The 7,541-nt window shown below is 39.0% G+C and overlaps 1 protein-coding gene across 3 annotated transcripts in view; it reads right to left on the bottom strand.

The window, feature by feature from the left end:
- Positions 1–6,033, bottom strand: part of osbpl3b (oxysterol binding protein-like 3b) — a 53,960-nt gene extending 47,927 nt beyond the window's left edge. For 2 of the 3 annotated variants that reach the window (XM_023299390.3, XM_023299388.3), the window contains exon 1: positions 5,805–5,961. The gene's annotated coding sequence lies outside the window, so the exon portion shown is untranslated. Of the gene's footprint in view, positions 1–5,804 lie in introns of all 3 variants that reach the window. The other variant, XM_055013901.1, reaches the window with a different exon arrangement.
- Between the last annotated feature and the right edge of the window lie 1,508 nt (positions 6,034–7,541).

Genomic DNA, 7,541 nt, shown 5'->3' on the forward strand with positions numbered 1-7,541 from the left:
GGGATAGCAGCATCTCAACATACATCCTCATTCAGAGATTTGCATGGTGATGCTCTCTCAGAAGAATATTTTGGGGACTAAAAAGAAGAAAATCAAAGACAAAGCGGAAAGAACATCTGCACTGCCAAAAGCTATCGCTAAGTCCTTGGAGTGGAGATATATTTAGACATGGCATCGTCTTCCATTACCTTCCATTTATGGACAGACAGAGATGAAGCGTCTGACTGAGAAGAGTTGCCGCATTTTCAGAGATTTACTCTCACGGCCGACTCAAACAATAGCATCCCTAAAGTGACAAAAGGGTGGAGAGCCCAACACAAAGCAGCACTGAATTTTCTCCTCTAACAAGCTTGTGTTTCTGTTGTTTGACTGCAGTCGTGCTTTGTTGGATTTTATTTGCATTGTGTGGTGTTAAAGTTTCGGTGTGCCCACATCTTACCCACAGATCTACAAACATGGTCTACTTTTTCTATGTGCAGATTTTAATCACCTAATTTACTGCAGTTTCTGATGTTCTGTAGAGTAAAAAGAACACATAATCCCCAAATTAAATTAAATACGGGAGACAGAAAACTACTTATTTCTTGCTTGATACAACAAACTGAATCATCTAAAAACTGCAGTGCACCACACAAGCAGCTCTGTGAGCATAGGCATAGATTTCAGGGGGATGCGCACATTCTGCTCAATAAAAACACAAAAGAAGCAAAACACTTAAACTTTACTCATTATACATAATTTTTTTGTTTTTCTTCACACAAATGAAGACATTTCCACCATAAATAAATGCAGAAAATTCACAAATAGGTGCCAGGAAGCAGGAAATAAAGTGTTTGATGCTCATAATTTGGTGGGGGATGACGTGCAGACCCCTTGCTGCTTAATGCCGCCCTGCCAATGCTCAAATGAAATTTACGCCCATGTGTGTTAGGATGCACTTAGGAACAGCAAGGCGAGTTCTGAGCTCAATGCTTATTCAATCAGCATGCTGACATGCTCACAGTGGCATGTGTAGCAGGCTATATTTAAACGTTTCACTTCATCTTAGCTTAGCCTGTTAGCATGCAAACATTAAGAAATCAGCACTGAACTGAAAGCAGTGCTGACAGCGATGGGGATACCATTGCTTTTCCAGGTTTCTGGTCATGAATCCAAATACTGGGAAAATTAAAATAGTTTTAATTTGATCTGATGATGGAGATAGACAGGGGGTCACCAAAGTACGTAGGATTCATCTTCACTGATTCGTGAATAGGAGTCATGAAAACCAAGACATCTAATGTTTCTTAACTTGCATACGTAATATATTATTAAAATTCATACAATGTGGGCTTAGACTGTTGAAAAATGCTAATTAAAGCTAGAATAAGCTGTATTTTTTTGTCATTGGGCAAAAAGTCAATTTATATCATTCAGCAAAATTTGTTTTGAAAGGAAACTAGATTTCTGCACCTCCTCTTGGCTGTTATCAGGCTTTAGAAAATGTAACCGTTGATGGGAAACTTTGGCCAATCAGCTCTTTTCAGACTCAGTCAGGTGAGATATTGTCTTTTAGTCCATTCTGCAGTGTTGACTCCGCACTGTGTAGAATGGTCTCACCACATCTCATTGTAACTCACTGTAGGGGGTAAAAAATCTGTCTTGTTTTTCTTTAAACCAATCATGATCATTTTAGGTGGGGCTAAGAACAGGTTGCAGTGATGGTGCCCCCTCAAAAAGGGTGACAGAAGACTTGTTTCAGTTGAAAATTTGCATGCAGAGAGGCAAAAACTGCCTTCAAAGTAGATACTCCCTTTCATTGCAGATCTAAATTTTTCACAAAAGCAGGTAGCCAGTGGAAGGGAAGAAGAAAGCAACATGATAAAAAGGAAACCCAGATGCAAACACAAATCTCAGACCGACAGGAAGTTTGCTCACAACTGAAAAAAAACTACAAAGGAACAAAAGAGAAGCCGGGACTACATGAAAGTAAAACAAACCAAACTATACTGGCGCTTAGCTAGCATGCCAGTAGGCCAAAGCCTGATCTACCATTAAGAGGCTGGAATAGCAGCAGCCCTCAAGCCCTTGGATAAAAACACAAACAAACTAAACAATGGAATTTATGTTTGGCCAAAAACTCAGGGATAACTGATAGATTTTCTATCTAGAAAAACAGCAAACAGGAAAACTGAGCCACAAAAGCAGGTAGTCAGGGAGTAGCGACCTGACAGCCAGACTGGGTGAGAGAGTATAAAAAGCGACAAAGTCTGCTGTGGGAGTAGGATGTGGTGAATGAATGATTAAAGACCGATTCATGCTTTTCTCGCTGGGTTTGAAAGAGTATTTCATGCCATAAATTTTATTATCCACCTAAGTCTGCCAGAGTCCAAGCAGAGTGTTGGCACTGCAAATGTGTCAAATGCATATGTGCCAGGAAAATAAATACTTGCTTTGAGTAGAGATGGTGTGAAGAGATTCTCCATCATTCACACCTTATATAATTCATTAATAACTGACTTGTAACTCAAGTAGCTGCTATTGGAGTCTTCATTGATGCAGCGCAAATGCAGTGGGAAGTTCTAAGTTCTCCAGAAATCCTGTGCTGTGGTTCGCCCACTGTGCTCAGCATGTCTCAGAAATAACGATAAGCTGGAAAAAATTATGTCAAGACTCAAAGCCTACATTATTTAGCACACAGGAACTGGTATTGGTTAAGACGGTCAAAAGTTTGAATAATTCATTCATAAAAAGTCTGAGGATGACCTCAAATGTATGGTGGAGTTCACTGGAAACATGTCTCTGCTCCTGAAGCGAGCTATTGTTTTTAAGTTAAAAGTATCTGCTGGTGCCGCCCTCGTTAAAATTTCATGCTGATAACTGGCAGACGCTGAGATAGTTATGAAATCAGCCTTCGAGCTTTTAAAGTGTCTCTGATGCCTTGAAGAGGAGGCTGAAGACAAGAGCAGCAACCTGACATTTACAAAACATGGCAGTGTTTGAAAGAGTAATTAGACGCACTAGATGATATAACAGCAAAACATTGCTGATGATCTGATTATTATGATACAAATATAACTACAATTTTTTTTACCTTCACGTATATGGAAACAGGGCTGCAACTAACATTTATCTCCGCTGTTGATTATTGTTGCTTTGTCAATAAAATGTTAGAAAATGTCAAAAAATGTCAATCAATGTTTCCCAAAGCCTAAGATGACGTCTTGTTTTGCCGAAAACCCAGAGATATTCAGTTTAATGTCATAGTGGAGAAAATAAACCAGAAAATATTCAAACTTAAGAACCTCAAATCTAAGAGTTTAGACTTTTATCTTCTGTGAATTACTCTTAAGTAACTGCCACTAATTTTGAAAGCAGTAGTCCAAATAACAAAACAGCAAAACAGCTACTGATCATTTGACTTTGGAAGATTTTTCACAAGTTCAAGCTAGATCTGAAAAGCAATAATAACAATTATTTCCACTGCTTATTATTTTGGAGAATAATTAGTTGTCTGGCATTTAAAATGTCAGAAAATGGTCAAAAATGTCTATCGATGTTTCTCAAACCACAAGATGACGTCTCATTTTGTCTCAAATCCACAAATTTACTGTTATAGTGGAGAAAAGAAACCAGAAAATAATCACATTTTAGAAGCTGAAATCTGAGAATTTAGACATTTTCCCCTAAGAGTTGCTTACCTAATTTGGAAAACAATTAGATTAACATAACTGCATAACAGCAATACAGCTGCTGACGATCTCATTTGTTAAATACAAATACAAGCACACGAGGTCAACAACTGTAGTTTTTTTCCACAGCAGGTCTAAAACAGCATCTACCTGTTTACATATGAAACCACTTGAATTATTTACGTAGGCTCACTGCCCACACAAAATGATGGCAAACAACTGCCACATGCTCGCAACAGCTGCTTTGCTGGTTCTCTTTATTCAATTCCTACATTATTCACCTGTTGGTAAGTGGATATTCAAAAAATTCTTGCGAGCACAGACCCTAGAGTACTGCTACACAGTCAGTAAATGACTTATAATAATACCGCATATGGGGAACATTTACAGCTGTATCCTCATTGGTGCTAATCACTGCAATGATTTATTGACTGCTATCGTACTGTGCAATATTCTGCAATATGACATTACATGTTGGGCAGCAGGTGACCTAGAAAACTGCAGAAACCTTCGCTGTAACGTAAAGAATGAATGGTGAACACCGTGGAATCTGCTAGATTATAGGTTGTCTATTCAAACAGTCAGCCGAGTCCCTGTGGAGGTCGCCTCATGCAATGCAGAGCCCCACTGCTGTTTTTTTTAAACTGCATGTCTTTCACAGACAAAGATTTTTAGTCTTTCCTGCTGCTGCATTCCACAGATTCTATTGATTCCTCTCCTTCACAGCCTCCCTATGTTTGACTGCAATCACTGTATAGAGTGTGATAGAAGCAGAAAAACAACTCCAGAGCTGCAATTAGCCACTAAACAACCAAACAGCCAGCAGTGAATACACTAAATAAAGAGACTTTTTCCACTTGTATGACCTTGGTTTTGCCCTTCACCTGTACATCAATCTGAGGTGGTATCTGCACACCATCCACCTTCCTTTTTCCATCTCATGACAGACATTTTTTACAGGAATTTCCTGGCAGCCTGCATGGAGCCTCGCGCATGTTTGAACACACACACTGCAAAGGCAACACCTGAAAAGCCTCCTCTGTTGTACTGTTGACACAACAGCAGAGAAAGCTGAGAGGACGCTGGTGTACGTCGTGAAATTATATCTGCTCTGCATGAAACAAAACAGCTTTCACTCCATTTTTTTTTTAAAGGATTTACACGCACATCTGAGTGGAAAGTTGTGCTGCAAGTTCTGCACAGTGACAGAAACAAATTAAAATCATCCGTAATCCTGTTTTTTTTTTTTTGCTCCGCAGAGGGAGATGCTGAACTCTGATTAAATTTGGATTGTATCTGCACTCACTGTTGCACACACACCTACATCCACTCAGCGTGAGACATTCAAACACTCATACAGGTGCATTATTCATAGTTTTGGCTTAATTGCGGCTGGGCTTAACTGGAAGCATGACAGAGGTGGCAGACCATCCTCTCCAACTTGTCTGGAGGAAGAGTAAGGGGCTCAGAGTTACCATGGAGACTAAAATGATCTACTGGTGTCTGATTCACATATTACACTCACACCTTCACATGCTGGGAAACACGACTGCAACAAAGAATTATATCCATTGTTGACTGTTTTTCAATTAACTGATTAGTTGTTTAGTTTATAAAATGTCAAAAAATGGTGAAAAATGTCGATAAATATTTCCCAAAGCCCAAAATGACGTCTTGTTTGGTGCAAAACCCAAAAATATTCAGTTTACAGTCACAGTGGAGGCAAGAAAGCAGAAAATATTCACATTTTAAGAGCTCAAAGCTGATAATTCAGACTTTTATTCCTTAAAAAGTGATAAATCAATTATCAGAACAGTTGCTGGTTGACTTAATGGTTGACAGTTAATCAATTAATCATTGCAGCTCTACTTGGAAAACACTGCAGGCCTTTAAGTCAAGGTTGAGTGCCCCTGAACTAGAAAATAAATGCAGTTTCTGGTTATTTAGTTAAACTTTAAAGGTTTACAGTGAGATTTCTTACAGCTCTTAGTTGAACTACTGCTTCAAAAAGCTTATTTACAACACGATCCAAGTGTTAAACCTTAGAAGAATTTTTGAAATTGCAAATAACTAATAATTAAGACACCAATTATTTTTTTCTTGCAAAAGGACAAATAAAAGAAACAGACTCACCTCGAGCTTGCAGATGGAAACAGACGGTGTCCAGATGATCTGATCTTTATCTACAGGAGAGAAAAGAGCCACTGAATAGATGTTTTAAATTTCTGCCTGTCTGCTCTACAACATGTACCCACATGCAGCAGCTGCACTCTGCGCGCTCCTAAAGGCATCAATTCCTCCACCGCTGTATGGAGGCGGGAGAAGCTGGTTGGCTGACCGGTGCGACATCCAATTGCAACGCAACATTGAGTTACGTCATCTTCAAAAGGCGGGGCTCGCGTCATTGACAGCATCTTTTTCCGTGACGTAGTGAGGAGGTCCCCAAAAGCAAGGACAAACTGTCAGAGAAATAGTCAAAACTCATCACTTCGCGTTAAAGTCACTTAATTTTGAATGAATTTAATTATTATTTAGTAAAAAAAAAAAAAAAAAAAAACATTTATTGATGTAGTTTAGTGTTACAATTCAGTGTCCAAGTGTGGATGAGGAGTGTTTTTCCACTGGTTTTAGTGACTGTATGAGACAGAAAAATGGTGCTGAAATGACAAAAATGACTAGAAAAACTGTTACCAGAAGCAGAAAATAAAGTTGGAAGAATAAATGATTAAAAATGATGATATACCGCCACCTGCTGGATGCCTTGCTGAATCACAGTGGCACTCAAGAAATGATGCATCTGCAAAAACAGACAATAAAATACATAAAACATAAACGACTGATGAAGTGGATTCTTATTCTCAATATATATTTAGATACAACCGTAAATGTGCTATAAGTGCAGGTTTATTGCACATAACATAGAGTTTACTGCATATGCATTAAAGCAAACAGAAGCAAAAATAACCCCTAAACAAACTAGTTTCATCTTAAGAAACAGCTCTTAAGAAGTAACTTGGAAAACTGACATTTCCTGCAGACTCCAGCGAGCACACTGTCCATTTTGCAGCATGAGCCATTCTAATTTCTTTCTGAGCGCCTCAATGAGAGGCCGTTATATCACTCAAGGCTGCACAGGCTTGCCGCTCAAGGACTCACTGCCACAAAGGAACCTTTCACACAAGTCAGCCTGACTGCAACAGATTACGTGCAAAAGGGCATGTTTTCCCTCTCTCCTCTTTTCATTGTACTGGGCTGGAAGGTTACTGCGGCACCTAGAATACAGAGAGCTGGATTCCATAACACAGGAACAATGCTCTGAGGTGCTCTCCAAGTTACAATTTTAGGGGGAGAAAATCAGCTTGATAGTAATTTTTTCCTTCAGTAAAATTAGAAAGGTTACAGCAAAGACCAAAGTGTTCATCTGTGCAGCATTAGGAATGTAGTGCTGCTGAATTTTTCCCTCTGTGTGCTCTGTGCAGGCGGACTGAAGTCACACAAGAGCTTTGAAGGCTGTTTCTTTTATTCCTTTTACTCTTACAGTCAGGCTGCAGCTTATGTGAGAACAGTATTACATCCTGAACTCGAATGAAATGTGTGGAAACAAAGAGCAAATGAACTATAATTGCAAAGTGTCTTAACTATTTACTACGTTTACAGTATCAAGTAAATAGTCAGGAAGGAAGGCAGTGAGTCACAGATTTACACACTTACAGAAAGGAATCTCACAGAATAAAGTGCATGGAATGTAATTAGCTTTTAGTTGTCAGTCTGTGCCTAATGCCAATCAGCCTTTGGTGCGGATGTTATGGAAAGTAAGCCATAATTACATGCCTGTATACCGTAGAGAAAAAACAAAAAACATTTCAAAAG

The sequence above is a fragment of the Amphiprion ocellaris genome, chromosome 9 (genome assembly GCF_022539595.1).
Source record: "Amphiprion ocellaris isolate individual 3 ecotype Okinawa chromosome 9, ASM2253959v1, whole genome shotgun sequence".
NCBI classification, from domain to species: domain Eukaryota; kingdom Metazoa; phylum Chordata; class Actinopteri; family Pomacentridae; genus Amphiprion; species Amphiprion ocellaris.